This window comes from Drosophila arizonae, chromosome 5 (assembly GCF_054131065.1).
Source record: "Drosophila arizonae isolate 15081-1271.41 chromosome 5, UAZ_ARI_1.0, whole genome shotgun sequence".
Taxonomy (NCBI): domain Eukaryota; kingdom Metazoa; phylum Arthropoda; class Insecta; order Diptera; family Drosophilidae; genus Drosophila; species Drosophila arizonae.
In genome coordinates, this window is record NC_142925.1 from 6866306 (window position 1) to 6891351 (window position 25046).

The 25046-nt window shown below is 37.8% G+C and overlaps 1 protein-coding gene and 1 long non-coding RNA gene across 7 annotated transcripts in view; one reads left to right on the forward strand and one right to left on the reverse strand.

Moving 5' to 3' along the window:
* The window catches only part of LOC149268421 (uncharacterized), a 54139-nt gene extending 43744 nt beyond the window's left edge, over nucleotides 1-10395 (forward strand). Inside the window, exon 4 of the long non-coding RNA XR_016270257.1 lies at nucleotides 9410-10395. This is a non-coding gene — a long non-coding RNA (uncharacterized LOC149268421). The remainder of the gene's footprint in view (nucleotides 1-9409) is intronic.
* The window catches only part of sano (CABIT domain-containing protein serrano), a 144661-nt gene that overhangs the window by 32054 nt on the left and 87561 nt on the right, over nucleotides 1-25046 (reverse strand). The gene's annotated exons all lie outside the window — the stretch shown is intronic.

Consider the following 25046-nt stretch of genomic DNA (forward strand, 5'->3'; position numbering starts at 1 on the left):
ATAATTGCGCGTGGGCGCCCCCTCTTCAGTTGTCTGTTTTCGTTTTCAAAGTATTATTAAATACATACAGCTACATCTCGATCGCATTTATTGCTCGAGCTCGAGCAATTTGCATAGTGAACCGTAGCTGAGGTCGGGGCTGGGCCAGGCCAGCCTTGAGCAGTGCTTGAGACTCGTGTATTATTGTAAACTCTTTAAAGTCTCTTATTAAAGGCACAAAGGCAGCAGCTGGCAACGACCTTGCCAAGCCATAGAAAAGTTTCGATTTTGAATTGCACACACAGACACACACACTTACACTCATTTGCACACACACACTGACACAGCAATTGCTTGAACAAATTGCAGCGCTATAATTAATAATTTCTCTTTAAATTCGGTACTCTCGCGGAAAAGTGGGCGTAGTTGTTGCCCACGCGCAAGAGAAATATTATGCTTGAAAAAACCCGGGAAGCAATTATCTTGATGTCGTCAAAAGCCATCGGCATCAGGCATCAAGCCATCAAGCTATCATCAGCATCGTTCACAGCATCGTGAATGCACTTCCACTTAATGAGAGGCAACGCATACACACATGCACATATACACACTCTCGCACACACACACAGCGCTAGTTGAGCAGAAAAAAATAAAAAAAAAACTTTCATTTGTTTCGCTTACTCAACATAATGAAAAACTGCGATAAACCAACAATGCAACAAAAAACGACAACGTTAGAGGTTGAACGAATATTAAATACTTTATAGAAAATTAATTTGATAAAATATGGCACTTTCTCGTGTGATTTATGAGGAAAAGCTGGAATATATAAGCAGCTATCTGAGAGCTTATGGTAAGAGATAAATAGAGGAGAGAATAATTAGTGAATTATAATGAATTATGATAATTATTTCATATAATTAAGAATTTAGAATGAATTCAGTTAGATAGAAGATAATATTTTATATATAATTAAATAAATGATGTTATTAGGCTGTAATCTAATTAATTATGATAATACTAAAGATAATATAATGTATTGAAAAAAAATAAGAAATAATTATTTAATTAGAATTCAAATAGAATTAAAGAAAAACTATTTTTCATTATTAAAATTATTTTATATGATAAACAAAAATATTTTTTTATTTAAAAATCAAGTCATAACTTTTATCTTCATTTTAAAATGCTAATAAAATATTTTTTTTGTAAAATAAAAAATCAATAAAAAATAATTAAAAAAAAAAAAACATATATATATATATATATGTAAATAAAAAATTAAAACTACATGCTAAACAAAAAAAAAAAAAAAAAAAAAAGAATATTTCCCAAACACTACCATATCTATAAAAATATTACTTGAATATGAATTCCTATGTATATTCATATAAACTTTAGAGGTGAAAAATATATGGACTTCAACTTCCCCCTAGCCTCCCTATTTTATTGAATATCCCGTTAGGGTATTTGAGGTACTTAATATGTATAGCGTGTGTATATATACGTAAATATATATATATGGGCTGTGCCTGATTTTGCGCTTGTTAAACGCGCGTGGGCCGTGTGCGGCAGCTATTGATGCCCGGCGCAGCTTCCTCTCCTGCTCCCACCACGCGCCCTTTCTTGCACCCGGCTAAGAGCTTTGCGTAGGCGTCAGTCGAGCGCCTGAATTGCATTTGTGATTAGCTGGCATTGATAAGCGCGTCAGCTTGAGCCGTGCCCAGCCGTGATTTGATCCATCTGATCTATCATATGCAAGTGGGCTGGATTTAATGCTTCGCTTTGATTTCCGCTTTGCGTTAGACATTTACCAGCTGCAATTGCAGCAATCGCAGTAGCAGCAGCAGCAGCAACAGCAGCAGCAGGAGCAGCTTTTGGGCCAATGATGAAGACAAATGTTAAGTGCGCGACATTTTCACTGTCAATTAGCGCCTAGGCTGAGGCTAAATTGCAGCTGTTGTTGTTGTTGCAGTTGTTGCTGATGTTGCTGATGTTGCTGACAGTTAAATAACGCAAACGTGCCGAGTTGCAATTGCTTGTTGCTGCTGCTGTTGTTGCTGCTGTTGCTGTTGCCGCTGTTGTTGTTATTGTGCCGCCAAGCACGTAACTCAATAACGCGCACATTCTAACAGCAACAACAGCAACAAGAACAACAACAATTAAGCTAACAATGTACCACACACAAGTAAAAGTTGTTGTTAGTGTCGACTCGACTCGACTCGACATAATGAAAATCTGCTCGCTTGCCCTGCATGCCACATCCATGCCCGCTTCACCTCCTGCACCTCGCACCCTTGCCCTGCTGCTGTGCAACAAAGTGCAAATGCTTTGCGCTTCCCTCCCTCCCGGCCACTCGGCCCCTGCGGGGGGAAATTGTCTAATGAAAAGCTGCTGTCGACACAAACGAAGCGTAGCCGGGGCCTGAAGTGTAAAAAAAGTAAAAAACTCTATATATATAAAGAAAAAGAAAAAAAATTGCATTGCAGGTTAGAAGGCAATGCGAGAATTGTGCTAAGGCGAGCGGTGGCAGAGGCAGGGGGCGTGGCAATAAAGCGCCATCGATTAAGCCTTAAATACTTTAAGGCTGCTGCATGAGAGCGAACTGCAGCCGCTGCAGCTGCAACAATTGTTGTTGCGGCGCCAGCAATATGTTGTGATGAAAGGCTTTCATCGGGCACTGACAGCAGCTAAATATATGAGCTAATCAATACCCTAGATGGGCTACACAAAAGAAGCAGAAATATAGCGAAAATGTAGGCAAAGAAGTTGCACAAATTCCATTTAAGATTTTGATCCAATATTTGTTCGAATTTCGCTATCTCTCTCGCACCTCTTGTGTCTATGCTTAACTCATCATATTATGCTCACTCAATTACAGGGTATTAGGAGAAAGCATTTGTTGTTTGTTCTTGTAATTCTTTAATTTAATTTTTTTTTTGCCATTTTCTTTAAACACATTGCTGATGGCTTCATTATGACAGCTTAAATTATTGGTGTAGCTGCTGTTGCTGCTACCAATAATAATAATGATAATGGTGATGATGATGATCGTAATGATGATGATGGGGCAACGTTTTAACTTTTTTTTGTTAACTGAAACCAAGCAGAAGGCCGCCACAAGCCCAAAATGAAAACGCTTAATGGCCTGTTTGGCTGGCAGCTGCCAAGTGTTAATTATATGGTCAGCAGCTCAATTGCAGCTCCAATTGCGGCTGCGCCCAAAAAAAAATAAAATGAGGCAGAAAAAACTATACAAAAAGAACAGCTATCTATGGGGCTTTATTTGCATGCAAGGCCTTGCCACGCCTGCCACAGCCACACTGCCCGTTTCTCAGACTCTTTCCCTGCCCCCGAGTGGGTCGTCGTCTCTGCCCCTGCATTTGCACGTGTCGCTATTGGTCCCCAACCCTCTATCTCTGACTCTACCCATGTCCCTCTCTCTGTTTCAGTTTCTGTTTCGTTCCTCTGGCAGAGATCCTGCTCTTATCCCTATTCCTATTTCTGTTCCTCTCTCTACCTCTACGTCTGACTCTACCCTAAGTCCTGCTTCTGCCTCTGCCTCTACCTCTACCTCTACTGCAGCCTCAGCTTCTGCCTCTGTCTCTGCTCCTATTTCTACTCCTTTCTTAAGTCAAGCCTATGTCTGACCTTTGTCTGTGCATTTCCCCCTAACCCTGCTTCAGACACCTTCTTTGCCTCTTTCTCTGCCCCTTTGCTTCCATCTGTCCTTGTATAAATTCCTCCCTCATCTTCAGCCTATACTTTTGTTTCCACCAATGTCTTTGTTCATGTCTCAGCTTCTGTTTCTGTCCATTCGTCTCTCCCCGCATCTGTCTCAGTCCCTGACTCCGCTCTGTCCTCACCCCTGGCTCTGTTTATATCGCCTGAGCCCTCGTCTATACATTTGACTTCCTTCTGTGTCTATCTACCTACTCCACCCTCAACCTATCCCTCTGACCCACCTCCCCACCACCCATGCCTCTTCTTCCTCTTCCATGCCTTTATTGTCTCCCTAGCCTCTGTCACTAGCCCTTCTTCCACTGCCTTCTCCTCTTCCCTACCTCCTTCCTACTTCCACAACTAATTCTGTCCCTGCTCCATTCTCTGCCAAATTTCTTGGCTTCAAAATCAAATTACCCAGAATTCTTGGCGTGAAATTATTTTGGCAAAGCTACAAAACTATAATTATTTTCATATTTAAGGCAAACCAAACTTATGCTAATGTCTTTATTTTTCTATTATATATCTATATATTTATTATATATCTATATATTTCTAAAACTAGCTGCATTTGGCCCAGCCGCAGTTCAATGCACGACCAACTGCTGCACGTTGCACGTTGCCAGATGCGAGTCGTCATCTCGCGCTGTAGTAAATAAATTGATTGATTTATGCCAAGAACTTGGCAGAGACAGCACTGAGCGATCTTCAACCTGGTCATGCTTTACTTTATTTTTTGCAATTTTGTATTTTGTTGTTGCTGTTTTTGTAGCTGTTGTTGCTTTTAATTATGGGCGTGCAGCTCTTAAAGCCAAAAAGACCCACTGCCAGCCATTAGCAATTTTAATTTATTTATGTATGCGCCGCAGAGTTCGACTTTTTGATGCAGCAGCAGCCGCCGTAGCAGGAGTAGCAGCAGCAGCAGCAGCAACAACAGCGGCAGCTCCACTCATGTGTCTCGAGTCATGTAGCATACGAATGTTTGCATAAATTAATTTCAAATGCACAAACATGAACTAGAGAGAACACCATATGCAATGGCCGGCCATCAAGAACAACAGGCCTGGCTAGGCTAGGCTCTGCTCTTGTTCAACTTCAGTCAGTCAGTCAGTCAATCACTCAGTCAGTTGTTCAGTTGCTACAGTTGCTTCAGTTGATTTGATTTAAATTGCATTTCATGTCACATTTCTGGCTAATTAAGTGTGGCAAATTTGCAGTTAACATGCACTTGGCCATCAAGGCACAGACGTCTTTGTCTGTTTCTTTTTTTCTTATTCACAATCGTAATTTGTAATCGGCTCATAAGTCAAAGTCAAATGGCAAATTGCGAATTGCCAAATTGCGCATGCGACGTGTTGCCAAACTCTTCAGCAACAAAAAGAAAATCGCATATTAATAAAATGCTGAATAAGACAATGAATGAATGGGCTTATATGATTTGGCGAGCTGTTTATAATCGGGGGCGTTTTATATAGGTCATTGAATAGCTGGGCATATACCTTTCGGCAGGTAGCTTGTAACACAGAGATATTCTTTTAATACACAACTAGATATTCTTTTAATATATAAGGTAGCTGAAGTCTTGGTAGGCATAGCTATATAATTCGCTAATAATTGTTTTAGCTATATTTGGTTATCAAATCATATAAGATTTAGCAAAAAAATGCGAGAATATTAACCGTTTAATTTAATTTGATGTGTAGTCGAGTCCCGATAATTCGAAATGGCAAAAGGGTCAGTTTATTATTCATTTTATACAGAAATTAAAATTATTGAGTATTATCGAGATTTTTTTTTTCAACGGGACCGATTTTTTTTCGATTAATCGGGATTTTGTATTTAACTGGATACAAGTTATCGACACTCCATGTATTTAATTTTTTATATTTTGAATGGATATGAATATTACAGCAAAAGAGGAGCTGAAGATATATTCACATTAAACGATTTTCAGAAAGGGCTTCGAGAAGTCTTAGATAAAAACATAAAAATATAATGATAATAACACGGCGTCTAAAAGCTGATGGGGATTACTTTGAAGAGAATAAAATATATATATATATATATATATATATATATATATATATATATATATATATATATATATATATATATATATATATATATATATAAATATATATATATATTTTTTTTAAATAAATATAATATTTTAGATAATATTCAAGTAGAGCATGATGAGAGTGCCATACGTTCATTGCCAATTTTATTTGGTTACCGCCCTAGTTCACTTTGCTGACAATTTCAACTGGAATATATCCTGCCTAAATGTTTTGCTATGATACCATTTAGAGTATTTGGACTTCACTACAACTTTCTTAACTTTTTCCCATCACTTATGTTTGGCTGCTTCTTCACTGAGTTTTAGCACCTTTTGTTGTGCCTGTTTTATATTGATAATTAAAATATAAATTAAGCAAGACGTTTGTGTAAACAACGCTACGCTTTTGTTGTTCGTTTGTTTGTTTATTGTTAAATTGTTGGCCAACCTTGAACTCAGGCTAGGTTTTGTTGTCTGTTTACTCTGTTATTTTTGATGCAGCTACTAAATATGTGATGAGCATTTCATCTAAGAATTATGATGCCAACAGATTCTGAATGAATATTTAATGAGACAGTGTCGCAGGCACAGCCGGCTCTTGTAGTAGCTTTGGTTTTATTGATCAATTTGCATGTTGATTGTTTTACTCTGTTAATTTTATTGAAATTGTTTGGCAGTCACGTTTCAATTAAATCGTAATTTATATTGCAGCTGCGCCAAGACAGAAAACGGAATGCATTCAAAATGATCAAATATATCGTGATTTGTGGCATTCAATTAGAAACGCATTCATTACACACTCAATTTGAATGATTCGAATGTTGAATGTTGAATGTGTGTCATTTGCATTGTGAGCATATTTCCTGTAGCCAAACAACTTTCCAATAGACTTTTCTTTTGTCTCTGCCTGGCGAGCTAATTGCGACACCTAGGCATAATCAATTATGCCATACCCTAAATACTTTGATGGGCCACTCAATCTTCATTGCATTTGTTGTATCGACTGCCACGCCCCGAAATACCAATTGCATTGACAAAGACTCTTAACTGATTTTGCCCACAGATGTCCAATTGTATAGCTGTCTCGGCAAATGGAATGCGTTGGCTACAATTTTTATCTGATTTGCTTTCTGTTGCTATAAAGACATTATTTGTATATACCTTGTATCCTATGATTGGGTATATTATTTTTATGCTTTGTATAAAGCATTGATTCGGTTAGTATATTTATATATATTTGTTTGTTAATCTGTTTTCTTGTCTATTCATACTTTTGAATGTTGAAATCTCGAGAACTTTAAGAGCTAGTGAATTTATATTTGATAGGAATCTTCTAGTAAACCCTATGTTGTCATTTATAAATATTTTTCTTTCAATATCTATCTGTTTTACTGGGTATCTTGCAATCCAGCAGACCCAACTAAATCACACTTATTCGCTGTGAATACATTATTATTTACATTATTGCAGCGTCTATTAGTGTGAATTATGTAGTTAGATAAAGTCTTTAGCGACCGATGAGTCTACTATAAAGCATTGATGACCTCATTGACCTTGCCTTGGCATTGGCATTGACCAGTCGCCTTTTTATAGTGTACTTAGAGCATTACTTACAAAACCTTTATGCAATTATAGCTATACAAAAACTAGAAACTCTAGCTTGTTTGGGAGTTTGTTTTAATGTCTATTTGAAAATTATATAGCGCCAGTTCTGTAATAGTTACAACAACATAACCAACAACAGCAACAACAACAACAATATGTTAGATGAGTGTGTCTGGTAATTAAGTGCCAAGTGCTCGATTAGATAATTGTCTGCTGCCTGGAAGTACTCAACGATCTTGGCAATCTTCGCATTCTATCTTCAATCTATGTTCAGCATTTAAAACCTGCCATCTACAAGCGCTCTTAAACATGTTTTCGCTACAGCCCCTGCCCTGCCCTCACGCCCCTCACTCCACTCTGAACTTCTTTACCTCCTCTTGTTTATTTTGTTTGTTTCGTAGGCGCACAAACATACATTAATCTAAGCTTAGAATGAGCGCGTTTATTTATAGCCATGCGCCAATCATCGGATGAGCTAGTCAAGCCATATAACTACAGATGTTCCTTTATATATATGTATATGTATTTATATGCGTATATCTGTATATAGTTAAGCTCTGCCTGCATGATTAACTGTTGTACGAAACGCAAATAGTTAATAGTAAATTTTTAAATTATATTTGTATACCCTTGCAGACCTTGGCATTGTGACTCGCCTATTAAGTTTGTTTTACTACATTAAATAATCAATTATTATTATAGATTATCTGATTGACTGTGGCTTTTAAGGCTTTTATGTCTTTGAAGGAAATAAGTTTACTGTTGATATGTTTTGAATACTCTATGAAGTAGTCTAGAGTGTATAATATTTATAATAATATATAAAAATTAATTATAGAATATTATAAGATTCTAGGACGAGAATGTTTATAAACTATTTTGTACATAGCATGCATACAAATCGTAATTTTCTTTTCAAGATGTTTAGACAGAATGGGTTATATACATTTACATATACTACCTACTCTCTAAATCCAAGAGCATTTCTTCATCAGCCGACAGATTTGAAAATTTCCTTTTCCTGCTAGTTATACTCTATGTTTCCTATATCTGCTAGCCCTATCGATTTTTTCTCAAAACCTTCTACTTCCACTTCGCTTTTTTGATTATCTCTGGCCAAGTGTATTTCGTATTCCGTCAGCTACATTCTTTGTTCCATGTTTCTCTCTCGATTAACGCCTTTGCATAGTTCTCATAGTTTCACCGATTTGTAGCTGCTTAAAAGACAATTAACGGCCCCAACTATGGGCTTTTCTTTCCGGCTCTTCAGGCAAGGTCATTGCGCAATTATTGAAAATTGTTAATTATAGGCGAAGCACGGCTGTGTGTATGTGTGTGGAGGTATGTGTGTAGGTATTTGCGCAGCAACAAGCAATTTGATAGAGCTTAAATGAAATGCACGTGTCAATTGGTCTTAACTGAATGCTTGCCTCTCTAACTGGGTCAGTTTAGTTGAGTATTCGACCACGCCCCCTCTCACGCCCATCCACAACTACAAAGCATCATCAATTTCATATTTACCATTGTCGCATACCAACGGGGCGCGGAGGCGTGGCGGGTCGAACAATTCGACGAGCTGTTGCCGTTAGCCATAATTGACCATAATAACAAAAGTTAAGCGCAATGGCATTCGCCTGCTGCTGTTGCTTGTTGCTTGTTGCTTTGGCCCCCTATCTATGTATGTATGTATTTATGTATGTAGCAGCACAGTTTTTCTCAGCTGTGTCGATTGTGGTGGTGGTGGTGTCAGTGGTGCTGCTGCTGTTGTTGTGACATTAACCCACAGCGGCCTCACATCGCATACCTCGCACGAAAAGTGCCGCAAAATAAAACGTACGAAAAATTTAATTCAATTTAATAAGCGAATATGTTGCGTGCCACGACTGCAGTGTCTGCGGTGCTACACACACTCACACACACACACACAGTAAAGCACACAAAGACACCCAGAGTTAAGTACTATCTCACTCTCTTTCTCTCTCTCTGTCTCCCTCTCTCTATATGCTTGCTCTGTGTAATGTGGCGCACTCGTGCATGCTCCAGAGATTCAGCTACAGCACCGCAGAGATGCCTTAGATGACGCTGAGGACCATAGCCGACGCCTCTTACTGCTGCCGCTGCTGCTGCTGTCGCCTGTGTGTAGTCATGCGTGCGCGTAAGTGTGCGGCAGCACTTGAAGTCAGCTACAACAACAACAACAACTACAACAGCAGCAGCAACAACAAAAACCTCAACTCAGGCTCTGGGGGCTCGAACTGTCGTCGTCATCGTCGTCGCCCGTCCAAATGTGAAAATAATCGTAAAAGGCAATTAGCGCAAAATAGCTTTGACACTCATTCAAGTTAGCTGGCCATGTAGGTTACTTCAACTCCCCTAACCACTGCCCTACCGTACATACCCTACCCCTACCCCTACCTCTACCCCATCTCCACCCATTACCTTCATGGGGTTAGGCAATTTTCGTACACATTTGCTATTAGGTGTTTTATTTTGTTTTTGGGCTTTTTTCTGAGGTACTTTTTCCACATTAGCCAAATTAATAAAATATGTAGGTCAGTAGGAAAACGTAATTGGCCAGAATATGCTTGGCTAACTGTTGTAATGGCAAGCGGTACGCATCTAAGACATGTAATGTCACATAGCAAAGAGAAAACCCAAGGGTAATTTTATAAATAACAACTTTACTGTAATTATATTTATTAAATAAAAAAAAAAAAAAAAAAATTTTTCATGCTGTTCTACTTTTTTTTTTTTTTTTTATGAATTTATCTTTAAGTCTGGCTTCAAAAAAAAATGTGCATGTTTTTAAACTTTATTCAGGGGTTAGTAACACTAACATGTTACTAACATGTTAGTAATAAATAAACAAATATAAAAAACTTGAATATAGTAAGGAAAAAATAAATAATTAAATTAAATATAAAAAAACGTAAATTAAAGTCTTTAGCAATAAATAAACAGAAATAAATCTTAAATAAAGATAAGAAAAAATAAAAAATAAAAATAAAAAAATAAAATAAAACAAAAAACTATTGAAGAGTAATTTTTGCTTACATAAAACATTTTTTTTTTTAATCTTGAATTAAGTTACAAAAATAAAGAAAAAATAATTTTTTACATAAAAGGTAAATCATAAACAACATGATAAATTATTTACAAAAAAATATAATATATATATATATATTTATATATTTTTTTATAAATAAAATACTTACGTAAATTTTAATTGAGCATTATTTATTCAATATTTACATTTTTCATGACATTTACCAATGTAAAGAGTTCAAAGATCTTCTAAGCTTTATTTTTATACTTTTCTCAATATATGTATGTACATATAAATGCATATGTCTGTATGTACACATATTACAACAGTTTTTATTTTCTACTTATAGAACATCCCAAAGTTCAAAGTTCACATTTAAGCTCCAATTCCCTGTATGTGAGTGAGTGTGTGTGTGCACTTTAAGCAATTGTTTATGCAACCCTTTTGTCGTGCCTGAAATCTGGGCAAATCTCTAGCCACCTCTGCCACTCTCCAGTCCCCCCACTTACTTATTCTGTTCTGCTGCAGCCCTCGCTCCCTATGCGGCAGCATAGCTGTTGCATTTTTAATAAAACTGCCACAGAGACTCCGAATCGCAGTCGACGTTTTTCGCTCGTATTACTCGAATTTTAATAAACGCCTGCCATTTGATTTTATATGTAGAGATATACATATACATATATAGATATATATGTGTATATGTGTGTGTGTGTGTGTCTGTGTGTGTGTTTATGTGTATTTTGTGTGTCAGCGGTCTGAAAGTCATGCCGCCAACTTGAACCTGAGTCATGCACGGCTGCTGGCTGCACGGCTGCACGGCTGCTGGCATGGGCCCAGTTATAAGGGCGCCAGCCAGTATTTGGCTAGTGGGCCACCTTCAACGGTGTCATGCCACAGAATGGGGTCTTGTTCCTGCCGCTGCCGCTGCTGCTGCATATGACCAACATATTGTGTCGCAGTGGCTGCCACTGCTGCTGCTGCGTCAGCTCTGCACACCTGGGCACACTCGATGGCAATGGAGCTCGGTGCGATATGACGCTGAATTGTTGGATAGCTGGCCGTTGTCGATTACTCAACCCGTGTGGCTACAAAAATACGATTGGAGCCACTCAAAAATGTATTGCCGCCATGCGCTGCGCCAATTTGTAGGCTATTGACAATGGCTAACCCCGCAGCCCCGCTATGCCCTCCCCAAATTGCACCCCAGCCCTGCCAAAAGCAACAAAAACAAAAACAGTAAAAACAAACATTGTCGTCGACCCGAAACAAAGGCGCATTAAAGTTGATAGCGTCCGGCGTTTTACACATGCACATAGACACACATATCCGCAAATGCTTAACGGGGTATATAAAACTAAGGAGTGATTAGGTAACGTGCACGTATTTGGCGGGCATTTTAGTTCAGTCATTTAAGTGTTTAGAGCTGAGTGCAGCAGGAGAGATGTTAATAGGATTTGTATGGTGATAGAGGGAGTGACACAGCGAGAGAGAGATGGGCATAGAGGCAAACAGTGGAAGATAGAGAGAGCTGCAGACTTTCATGTATATGAATTGAGAAGAGATATAAAAGTAGGAAAGATAGAAAGTGAGAGGGAATGCAGACGGAAGAGCGGGCGAGTGAGAGAGAGGGAGAGCGTGAGCGTGAACAGAAGAGAGAGGGAAGGAGTACATAATGGATAGGGAGCTACTACGAAAGAGAACAAGAATATAGCTATACAGGTAAGGTATTCAAAATTGCTAAGATATATTTTATATATTTGTATGAAGATAGAGAGCCGCAGAGAAGTAGAAAGAGAGATTAAGAGTATTATGTATATCATATATACGAGCTACATACTGTATTCTTCTCTTCTTCTACAGATAGGAATTGAGAACTACTTAATTACATTGTATATGGAGCACTCCTTAAGAGCATGCTTGTTGTTGAACTTCATAGCTGAGATCAGATAGACTCTATTAATATGTAGACAACCTGGACTATATATGATCTGTTAAAGGTTATATACTCTATTAGGTTTATCTTCTTATATTCCAATTTATATAATACATATTGAGAGCGCTTACTGTAATCTTGCTTACTCTATGCAATTTATCCTCTTTTGATACATATTTTAGGAGTAACTAACTTCTAGCCTTACGATGTTTCATTTTATATCTTTTTGGTCTATTATCTCCTTTGAGTTCATTTTATATTTGCTCGAATTCCATTATCTATTCTTGCCTAAACTACTCAAATTTCCCATTTCATGCATACTACTCTATACTACAGGGTATTCATTTAGTCTCTACATCCAGCAGCTCCAATATATTTTTGGCCAACTTTTGCTATTGATTTTGATTTTGATTTTTATTGAAATGTTTCGCTTGTTGCTGCTGCTCCCGCTCCCGCTGCTGCAGTTGTTTGGCTGACTATTTATATTGACATATTTATGGCTGCGGCCGTTGACTACCCTGCACATACACTCACACACACACAGCAATGAAAATTCGCATGCATTACATAAATCACGGGGTGCGCCGTCGCAAGCCAACAACAACAAGAGCAATTGACACACCTTTTTGTTTTTTTTTTTGCTTTTTGGCACATTTGAATCAGGGATCTGAGCATTGCGCAGAACATAAATTTCAAAGGACTTATGTCCTGGCACTTGGCTCTAACTAACTAATTGCCCAGCCAGCGGGTGGGCGAAAGCATTGCGCGCCGCATGTGGCATCACTTGCACCCGCCTCCGCCAAAGAGAGCGTGCAACATGCTGCAAGCGTAAGCTGACCAAACATTATATCATCATCAGCTCTGTTGGTGCATCCTAGCCAAGTGTCTTAGAAACCAGACGCTCAACATGCAATCAGAGGCGGAAACTGAAATTGAAGTCCAGACGGAAGGCGAAAACGCAAACAGGCGGCCAATTTATGTGACTGCCAAAAATTATTAGCCAAATCAGCAAGTTGTTGTTGTTGTTGTTGTTGTTATTGGTGCTGTTGTTGCTGCTGCGGCGCGTTTAATTACAAATTTCTTGTTTATAGCACTTGACGGCAGTGTGGCGAATTGAGATAAATCAATGGCAATGTCAGATGGCATGCAAAAATAATAGCAAGAAATAAATATGAGTGCTCTAGGCGGGTATGCTGAACTAGCAGATATGCTGTAACTTGAGTTGGGATGGTGATTTGAGCAATTCTGATTTTGTTTACTTAGACACAAATCTATTTGTAGCTCTGTAAGACTACAAAATAACATCTATAATTTGCTTTAAAATGTAGGACAGCTATATATAAATATAGATTGAAAATATAGCTGTTCTACATTTAAAAAAGTCAGCACTATGTTTTATTTAAATACATAATTCATAGATGTTATATGTATATATATACCTTAAGAGCATTTACTCTCCAAGTAAAAATTTCGGCTTAAGAAACTATCAGTAACTATCGATATTTATCGATATCAAGACTGCATAATACTGTTACCAATCTCCTTTTCATGGCACATAGAAATATGATTCAAAATGTCGAATCTCTGGTTTTAATAATTTTCCAGATAGACCCACAGATATCTAGATATAGTGCTCTAAAACAAATTAGTTTTACTTTTTATTACTTTACTTTATATTTTACTAACAGATGTCTCTGCCCCTGCCGTCATTATACCCTATATATCCACTGTCACTGATCATATGAAAATAATAATCGGAAAGTTAAAAAAAAAAATTCTCTTTGCCATAGTAGATGGCCTCAGTTGACAATTTTTCGGCTCACTCGCAGGCAAAATATGTTTTCTGTGGCTAACAAATTTATGTTGGCAGTCATAAATTTGTGACACGCACACGCACACACACACACACCTGGGCAGCCGGCTTGTTTATGGCCAAAAGCGGCAGCAAATAATGAAAATGTTTTCCATTTCGATTGGCGATTTCCGCAATTTCTTATTGCCAACACCACACACCTATGCATATGTTGCACACACACACACAGAGAGAGAGAGAGAGAGAGAGAAACAGCTTTAAGCCAGCCATGAACAATATTTGTTGCTTTGTTGGCCAGTGTTGGGTAATATTAATAATGTGGCTCGTTCACAGCAGTTGACAAGTGCATGAAACATAAGCACAACATTGGTGTTGGCTATTGGCTTTGCGGTTTTAACATAAGCAGCAGCAGCAGCAGGGGCAGCAGTTGTAGCAGGGGCAGCAGCAGCGTCGGCAGAATTTCGCTGTGGCATCAATAAATGGTTAAGAGTCAAATGCCTAAGACTTTAGTTTAACCACAGCAACAACAAATATATAAGGCAGCCGCATTGTTGTTGCTGTTGCTGCAGGAAAATAGCCAACAGGCTTGTGAAATTTCTAACCATTCGTTGTTGTTGTTGTCTGTTGTAAAATTGAACAATGCCACTCAAAAAGTTAAAGTTCTGTGGGTCAGTAGAATTTTCTCAGGCCAGCCATCGAGTTCGACAACAAAACTTGGCCACCACCACCAACAACAACAACAACAACAACGACAACAACAACGACGACGACGATAGTAACAACAACAACTTTGAACACTACGCATGCGCAACTTAACGAATGCCTACTGGACGGTCTCTGGTAGCATCTTTGAGACCATCTACCAGTTAGTCGAGACGAAGCATCTCCGCACATCTACTCCAGCGTGTAGCATGTACCATGCGCATGTGGAGTACTAATGAAACCATAAAAATCAACCGCAGACGCAAAAGCCAACGCAGAGCCGGACAGACGAGCAGATGAGAACTGAAATACGATGGGGCTAACCAGCAGACAAGTTGAGGCATTCATTACTCTGCGAGCGGGTATTGTGCGTCTGTGATGGGGTTTGTAGCGCATGAGAGAGTTAGAGTATGTATAGGTGATATAGTTGCAATTGAGAAATGGAATGGAGTATGTACTTCGATAAACCTTTAGGTATTGAATTCAAAAATATATACTAAGAAATCTGGTATTTTAAGTTGATCTTGATCCTAGAAAGTCTGGTATGTTTAGTTAATGCTGATCTTAAAAATTCTGGTATTTTAAGTTAATCCTGAGCTAAGTTAGCCAAGGCAGGATAAAGGCTTGAAGCGCCTGTGTAAGTGCTATATAATCTTGATATGTATACTCATCAGTATATCTGGAAACTCTCCAGAGATATGTTGAGATCATTATGATATGTGTTAGGCGTAGAGACTTAATCTTGAAAAGTCTGTATATTCTATATAAATATATGCATACTAGCTAGCTCATCATGATATATATTAGGTATAGAGAGGCAGCAGCTTGATGGTCTATAAAGATTGTCTAACTTCTTAGAGTGTTAGTTAAACAAAATCAATTACCTAGCCTCAGTTAATCTCTTCCTCAATAGCCAGTGCCTAACTTTAAGTTAATTTGTGATTAAATAAAAATAGAAATGCTTAAACATATCATATATCATTTCACATCATTATATATCACACATATCGCACATCCCATTTCTACAATATTCCAAGCAAGAGTATTTCATATTCAGCATTAATCATAATCCTCAACATCTCTCATATATATATTTTTCATTATTATTATTTGCTGTTACATTATTAACGTGTTGCTCTGCTGTTTTATTTGTATCTTCAACATGCCACTTGGGTTAATTTCGAGCTTTGACCAGGGCAGGGCAGGGCCTGGGTCCGGGTCTGACCACAAAGTTGAGTGGCAGCAGAAGACGCACAAGTTGCATGCAAATAATTACCCAAAGGAAATCCAGCAACAAGTCTCAATGCGTTGCGAGTCGAGGCAAGTCGTGTAGACGACAATGGAAATGAGCCATGCGTTGTTATTGTTCAGATTTAACATTTCCTGCATATGCCATACACACACACACACACACACACGCACGCACACATGCAGAGCGAGTACTGAGTGAAATCTGTCAAAATAAACCAACTGCGACTGCGTCTACAACATTTGGGAAACATCAGCTACAACCTTTAGTTTTCTAACTTTTCAGTTTCCATTTTCAGTTTTCCCGTCTTCCGTTTGCCCCACATCAGCTCTGCTTGCTGTTGACATGTGTAATTATGCTTAATTACGCCATGAGAACCAACCAAATCTCGACAGCGCAGAACACACACAGCGAGAGAGGGCCAAGACGAGGGTTAACCCAAAAGTTGACCAGCTGATTGCGGCTGGAAGATTGTGTTTTCTTATGAAATGTGTAATCTTAATTCTCATTTTCGTTCATATGTGAAGGCTAACAGACTCACAGATTCCTTTGCGATGACTTTAAAATTCCAATTTGTTGTCTCACGCGCCTTTTGCCCAGCTTGAGACATTTTCAGCTCAGCTTGGCTCAAGCTCAATTGAATTATTTTGATTGAAATTCGTTATTGCATTTTGAATTTATTTTTCTTGTAGAGAAATTTTTGAACTGCTAAAAAAAAAAATAAATAAATAAAAACAAATTTAATTGAAATCTTGGCTTAAGTCTATCAGATATTGCAATCAATTTATTTCGGGAGGTATTTATTAGTAAATTATTGGCAATACCATCCTAATTAATTGAATGAAGAGAAAGAGGAGAAAGAAAATAAACAAATATATTTTCTAAATGCAATTAAATAAATTATGAAGGAAAAATTAGAGCTTCAGCTTAGTGAATAAATATATATTTCTTTTCAAATTGATGCTATAAATTAAAAAAAAAGTTTAGAATTTTTAATTAACTACTTTAATAAAAAAAACTTTAAAAAAATATTTGTAAGCTAATAAATAATTTTATATTTCTGCCTTAAGCTAAAACACTGCTTAAATTCTGCCTCAAGCTATGTTCTATGCTCTAAAATAGTCAAAAAATTTTAATTATATATGTTCAGCCCATTTGAGAAGTCTAGATGTTTCAGAGCACTCTAAGAATTATATTAATTATTAATATTTATTTTTTATATGAAATATAATAATAATATTATATTTCAAATAAAAAATTCTCCATCGATTTATCAACTTTTTGAGTAGTTTAGACTATTCTCCTTATATAGGGATAGGGGAACCCTTGAAACAAACGTACCCAAGTATATATAAGACCCCAGCTATATACACTTACACATATACATATTTCTATATGTACACACTTTTCGTTTACATTTCAGACTATCTCCCATAGCATATACCCATATATGCATGCCTCGAGCCACGTTTAAAATGAGGCTAATATGCGTATTTATGGCTTTATAACTGAAACTTCGTCGCAGCAGCAGCAGCAGCAACAGCAATCGTCGCCGCCGCCGCCGCCACAACAACAACAACAACAACACCAGAAACGTGCCATAATTTTCACTTTTTTTTCGGGGCAACAACAGTTGTTGTCACAGTTCTCGCTTAACTTTTGCTTTCGGCTGCTGGCATAATTTTTGCTTTGTTTATTTTTTATTTATTTATTTATTTTTTGCTTCATTTTGTAACACGCCACAAGAAAATTGATTACTTTTTGTGTTTGCGGCTTGCAGCAGAGATTTGCATGCCTCGCATGTGTCTCTCTCTCTCTCCCACTCTCTCTCGCTCTAGCTCTGAGTGACTCTGTGTATTTGCGGCGCAATCTGTGTGCGCGTGGGCGTGTCTGCCAGTCGTTCATTTATATGCACACACACACACTCACACACATACATATATGTATTGTCTGTATATATTTATAGACAGTTTTTGTTGTTTATTTTTTGTCGCCTTTTGCAATTATCATTTTAAAAGAAATCGTTTGCAGCTCACGTCTCAACAGAGACTGGCAGTCCTGCTGCTGCTGCTGCTGCTCATCCTGTCGCCAATGCTCCTGGCCACGCCCCCCGCAACCCATAGCAGCCCAGCCGCGCCTCCTTCGCATCGGAACGCGTTTGCCACATCAATGGATAATTTACAAGTCACGTGTGTATGAAATTGAAACAAAATGCGCATAAATTTTTAGTTCCAGCCACAGCGAGACAACAACGGTGCGTGTGTGTGCGTGTGTGTGTGTTTCAGACTAAGGGGCTTGTCTTGGCAGCAGCATTTAATATTAATGAGTTATAGCACATAGCCTATATGTTTGACGATGCGTCTGTTGCAGTTGTTGCCGTTGTTGCTGTCGTGTCTTGCGGCCTGTCTAGGCAGTGCTCACTTCTCGGTCCTTGCCAAGTTGCCGTGTTGAGAGTTGCATTTAGTTGCGAGGCTTTTAAAATGCGCGACGATGACTGCACTACATGTTCAAGTGGGCAACAGCAACAGCAATAGCAGCAGCAACTGTTGCTGTTGCTGTTGCTGTTGGCCTCGCTTGGCTGACTGACTGACGCAGTAGGCGCGACAGGCGGGCGGACCTGCCAGCGACAGACAGAATGAACAGAACGAACACGGACTGCCATTAAAGGATGTGCCTTGACTTGTGTTGTTGCTTTAGCTGTTGCTGTTGCTGTTGCTGTTGCTTGTCTTGGCAATGCCCATGTGCGGCTAAGATGCTGCAGGGCCTCCTCCTTCGCTTCGCTGGCTCAGCAGTTCGTTTCGATTTCTATTTTGCTGTTTATTAATGCAGCATGTATACACATACATATATACATATACATACATACACATATATATATATTCAACTATTCAGCTGTCACACCACCGCCCTGGCCCCTCGCCCATTCCCACCCTTTATAGCCGCACGCATTTTAACTAAGCCATTTCCGTGACATACTTTGGCCATATAACTTTTACTTATCCAACAACAACAACATGTATGCCCGCTGGCCACGGATGACATTAACCCAGGCCGAGACCTCGCCTGGTGTCTGGCCCAGGCCACAGCCAAATGGCCATTAATAAAGCAATTGGCAATCGAGCACAGAGCAGAGCAGCGCGGCGCAGCGCCAATCCAAACCCAAAACCAAACGCAACGCGCAGAAATCGAGTCAGACAAATCTATAAACCAATTAGAACAGATCGCTGCGGAGCCGCAGGGCAGCTCTAATGCCTGGCATTAAAATGAAAAACCTGCGTTCATAAATTAAATGTTTCTTATACATGTGTAGTGCACACTCTCAGCGAGGGCTGTTCGAGCAATATGAGAAGAGCAGTGAAGTTATGAGAGTCTTGTTTTAAATTATGGGAATGCTTAAAAAACTGAGGAATTTATATATGTAATATACATACATATAAGACTTGTGTAACGTACGAATATTATAATCAATATAATTATTTGTAATATTAATTATTTTTATATTATAAAACTAAAATTTAAAATAAAAATATTTAGTTTTTATAATTATTTAATAATAAAAAAATAATACAAAATATTTAATAATAAAAAAAATTGTAATATGAAACTTAATAAATATATTATATATATTAAGTTTTAATATATTTTTTAATATTTTATTTTTTTGTTTTTTAATAAATTAATTTATTGGATCGGTGTCTATAATTTCTTTAAACAGTAAGATGATTATAAAAATTCTTAGAATTTGGAATATATATAAATAAAAATTAAAATTAAAAAACAGAAAATATTTCTATTAATTTTTCGTATAATAGATTTGTACAAAAAAGTTGTAATTCATATTATTTAACAGAAATAAATATAACTCAAAATTAAAATATATTTAACATTAAATATGGCATATATATTATTTATATGAATAAATAAAACGAAAATTTAATTGCATTATTATCTTAACTAATTTGAAGCAATGGGAACTCTGGCATAAATCAAACCAACTGCAACTTAAATATTGAAATCCAATCAGAAAATCTGCATCTATTTTCTCTTAAAGCTCATTCACTTACAAATCTATTTTTAATCCAGCTGAATTATAAAAAATGTATGAAAATATTTAACAATTTCTCTTTTGCTCATCTCGGCATATGCATTCATTCAAATAATTATAAAAAAGTAAATAAATATCTCTTAACGCCGCATAAATTTCCAGATATGAATAATTTCCAAAGTGGCCAAAACAACTCTCGCTCTACACGTGAGCTAAGCGCAGACCGAAGATAAAATGAAATAAAAATAATAAAACATACGAAATAAAGAAAACAAAAACAAAAGAAGGAAACCGCAAAATGAAACTGGAAATCTATGTAGTATGTACTACTATTTCCCCCTACTGACACGACGACAACTTCAAGCTGGCAGAGACATGTCAGGCTATGCCCGAGTCGAAATGGAAACCAAATGTTGCTGGTGTTTTTGTTGTTGCTGTTGCTGCAGGTTTGTCAGGCCAAACAGCTCCAAGTGCAATTGCAACAACTCCAACTCCAGCTCCGACTGCGATTGCCGGGCAGTTTGTCAGTGGTTGTCGTCGATAAGCAGCCGCCGCAATGTAATTGACACAATTTGAATTTATATCTGAAAGCCCAAATGCAACAATGTAGCCAGGTGACTAAGCCAGAGTCAAAAAAAAAAAAAAAAAAAAAAAAAAAAAAAAATCCTGCCATGCCTTGTCCTTGGCTGTCGCGGCACATTAATCAAATAGACATCCCCAGCCAAAGGCAAATATATATCTATATCGAGAGAACTTTGTCGATAGGGTGTGGCATTGTTCTTTGCATTGTTTCTGCCTTCTTTTTTTTTTTTTTTTTTGGGCCAATTGCCGCATATATTTGCATGCCACAGCGAAAACGACTGTGGCATGGCTGATTAGGCTACGTAATTTGTATATTAATTAGCAGCGTGGGAGAACAAACATTTTGGCACATGTACGACTAAATAAAAACATAAATTGCAAAACGGGCAATAACAAGTCAGTCAGAGAGTCTGAGAGTCAGAGCCAGACAGACAGTCAGACTGTCAGATGGTCATTGAGTCGCGCAGTCAGCGCACCTTTCACTCGGTCCGCAGCAGCTATAAATTTCATGGATGAGATGCCAAAACAATGCGGATGTAAATGAGTAGAGTAGTAGACTCCCATTCGAGAGCCAGCAGAGAGTGTGAGGGCGGCGATGCCGATGTCGATGCCGATGTCGGATGCCCATGTCGATGGCAAAGGGCACTGTGTCAGCGGTTTTTGTGGCTGCGTCGCGTTGCCGTTTGCCGATACCAAAACCAAAATCAAATCCAAGTCCAAGCAGAGTCAAGCATCAATATCGAGCCAGCTCTGGGCAGCTTGGCGAGCTGTGGCGGCTAAGCAAGCGTGAAACATTAGTGCGGCCAGTTAATTTGTAACAATTGAATTGTAACGGAGAAAAACACAGCTAAGAGTTATGGAATGGGGAGTGACTGGCGAGGTGATGCCCTAGACAAGATCATATTTATAATAAATAGAGAAACTTATGGAGAGGGACTAAGATAACTCTTCAGACAGGGAGTTGCCTAGACCTAGAGAGACTCGATTCTTGATACAATAAAAGACTTATATTGATATATTAGGTATGTATAAGACTCTAGAATCTAGTTTGAACCATCATCTCTCTCTCCCTCTCTTACATATATAAGGTATGTATAAGCCTATATAATCAATGCTCCTATGCTTCATCTCTTTCTTACATTTATAAGGTATGTATAAGTTGAGGAGAGATGAATATATCTCTCACATACATATATAAGGTATGTATAAGTCATTATAATCTAGTCTGCACTTGCATCTGTGCCTTACATACATAAAGAATGCTATAGAATGTATGCTTCCTCTCTATCTCTCCCTCTCCCTCTCTTTATCTGATATTCACACAAATCTATATTATATATGCTATATAATGGTCTATATATAAAAGCCTATTGAATCTATGCACCATCTCCATCTCGCTCTTGCACACATTCCAATAAAATCCAATATCATATCCACTTTCGATAATTTCCAGGGTATTTACTTAACTAAAAGGAAACGCTATGTTTTGCGCTTGGTAAAAGGCCGCTCAGTTCGACGCAGAATAGAAAGGTGTTAAATTGGCAAAGCGAGCGCGTGGAGGTGGGCGTGCACAGCTCAACAACAAAGGCGTGGCAGCACACACAAAGGTCATTAACTCTTGAGGGCATATTCATATATACGAGAGGAATGCCATAACTGATTTATACACATATATATAGTATATAGTATGCATATATAGCAATAACTACTGTCCATCAATAGCTGTCCATGTGTGTGTGTGTGTGTGTGTTTGTGGCGCAGTGAAAGTGTCAAATTATTGACAGCCAACTGTCACATGGCCAAATATAATTGCCAAATATGCTCGCAATGGCCCTCCCGTCCCTGCCCACCTGGCCCACCTGCTCCCCAGCCACTGGCCCACCTCTTCAAGTACTCACGTTGGCGTTCACTTTCCAGCCAATTGAAGTGTGCACATAAAATTCTAGACGAGAAATAAATGTTTTGATAGTTCAAAGAGTTTTCAAGTGGCTAGAGGCTGAGGCGAGCTACTTCTAGCAATCAAAATATCTTTAAGAAATCGACAATTGAGTGGAAGAGAGAACAAAAAAACAAATGTGTATGCAAACAAATTGATGGATATTCCCAGTTGAAGTGGGCGAAAGAAGAGGAAGACTGTGTGAGAGAGAGAGAGGGCTGGGCGGGAGGGAATTGCAAGAGAAATAGAGGAATCATTCAGTTTTTGTAATTTCTTATTTCTGGATTTGCACTGAGTAAATGTTAATAAATCCATAAGCAGTCGATGTGAATATGTATGCATATACATAGATATGTAAATAAATTATAAAATATAAATATTAATTAAACAGAGTCTTCTTACCAATATCTCCCACTTTTTACGCTTATAAATCATTTCTATTTACTCATACAGACACAGATCTACTCTTCTCATATGCCTAAACGAGTATGAGAACTAACTCATAGAGCGACTCCTGATCGTCTACTCTCGTTCGACTGACTTTCTTCTAGCTATAAAAGGAGGGCATGCAGCAGAACTGATCAGTCTCATTTCGGACGTGACCTTGGTCACTTTAAGGGGATTTATTTTAACATTTATTTTTTATTATTTAAATTTCATTTTACGTATTGTCTTTGTTAAATAGTTTCAATATTTATTAACTATATTACTTATTTTAATAATATTTTCTCCATTTAATAATCAAAAAAATTTACCTATTTTAATAATAATTAGAATTATTTCACTATTAATGTTAATTATTAATATACATTAATTTATTACCATAATAATTTAAATAAATTTAAAAATTTAACACATTAATTTGTATCATTGGTTTATTACATTTTATTTCAAATGATAATAAAAAATATCAATTTAATAATTATTTAAAATAATAATGAGTTTTAATTATTTAATTCTTTCAATAACGAATTTAATATGTGAAATATATGCATTAAATTGCCTACATAATTGCCATAAATATGCATTTCAAATTGTCTAAAGTCAATTGGTTTCATTCACCATGAAAGCATTAGTCAAATTGGAAGTAAATCGAGCCATAGATGGCGCTCTGCTGTCTACGGCCAAGCCTTGCAATTGATTTATCTTTTATTGTTTTGTATTTTCAATTTGTGTTTATTATGCGCATTTTAAAGCTTGTTATTTTTTAATCTCGCGCCCTTTTTCTGTATTTTGTTTACCCCAACAAATGGGGCCAGGCGCTGTTGTAGTTATGTATTTTTAATGAATATCTTTGGCCACGCACTGCCTAAACAGATATGTGCTCGTATAGATATGAAATTAGCTCTGGTTGGAGCTGTGCGACCCAGTTTACAATTAAAATTTTCATACTTTATGTTTCCGCTTGGATTTGGCCTCTGCCTTGCGGCTGTTAATTAAAAATGCATATTTGTTGCTAATTTTTTTCTATTTTTTATTTTTGTGCTAGCCATGCTTTTTAGCCAGGCCTAAATTGGGGCTAAGAATTAGTTTAAATTGATTAATGACAAAAATACGATCAACTGTATGTGGGTCAAATTTGAAGTTGGCTTTATGTTGCCTGTCAAAAACGATTTTTTGTTTGACTCGAACGAAGAAAAGCCATTTAAATATGTGTGTGTGAGTGTGTATGAGTGCGTGTGTGTGTGTGTCTGTCTGAGACGAGTGACAAGTTTGCCAACGGCTGTTTTTTTTTAGCATATAAATCAAGGCATTGTAAATGCTGCGAGAGAGGCTTATAATAAAGACATGCCAATCGAGCAACGCCCGCGCCTCATGTGTCAGGGGCCTCAAACGTGGATGCGATGCGATCCGATGTCTGCAAAAACCAATCAGCTCTCAAACTAAATCACTGGCAAAATTTATGCCAGGCAAAAATTGTGAATTGCACACATGAGCAGGCCAGGCCGAGCCGGGGGCCCCGAGCGGCATAGGATTTGGGCATATACGTATATATATATATATGTGTATATGTATGTGTATAGATACGATATATGCTGCTGGATGAACTGCAGCGACAGTTGGGACAGGGCGAGGCTTCTCCTGCTGCTGCTGTGGGGCATATCATCAAGCAGCATTGCCTTTCAGCCTGCTGCTGTCGTTTATAAATAAAATTTGCATAAATTTAATAAACTCTGCCTCGTTGCACTCAGCGCAGCAGCAGCAGCAGCAGCCACAAAAGGCAGTTTTTTTGTTGTTGCTTTTTTTCTGCTGGGGGGTACCAGGCACTTGTTAGCTGGCCCGTTGCTGCTGCTCCTGCTGCTGTGGCTGTGGCTGTGGCTGCAGTCGCAGTCAGATTTTTGTGATTTACCGATTTACCGGTAAAGCGGTTTGT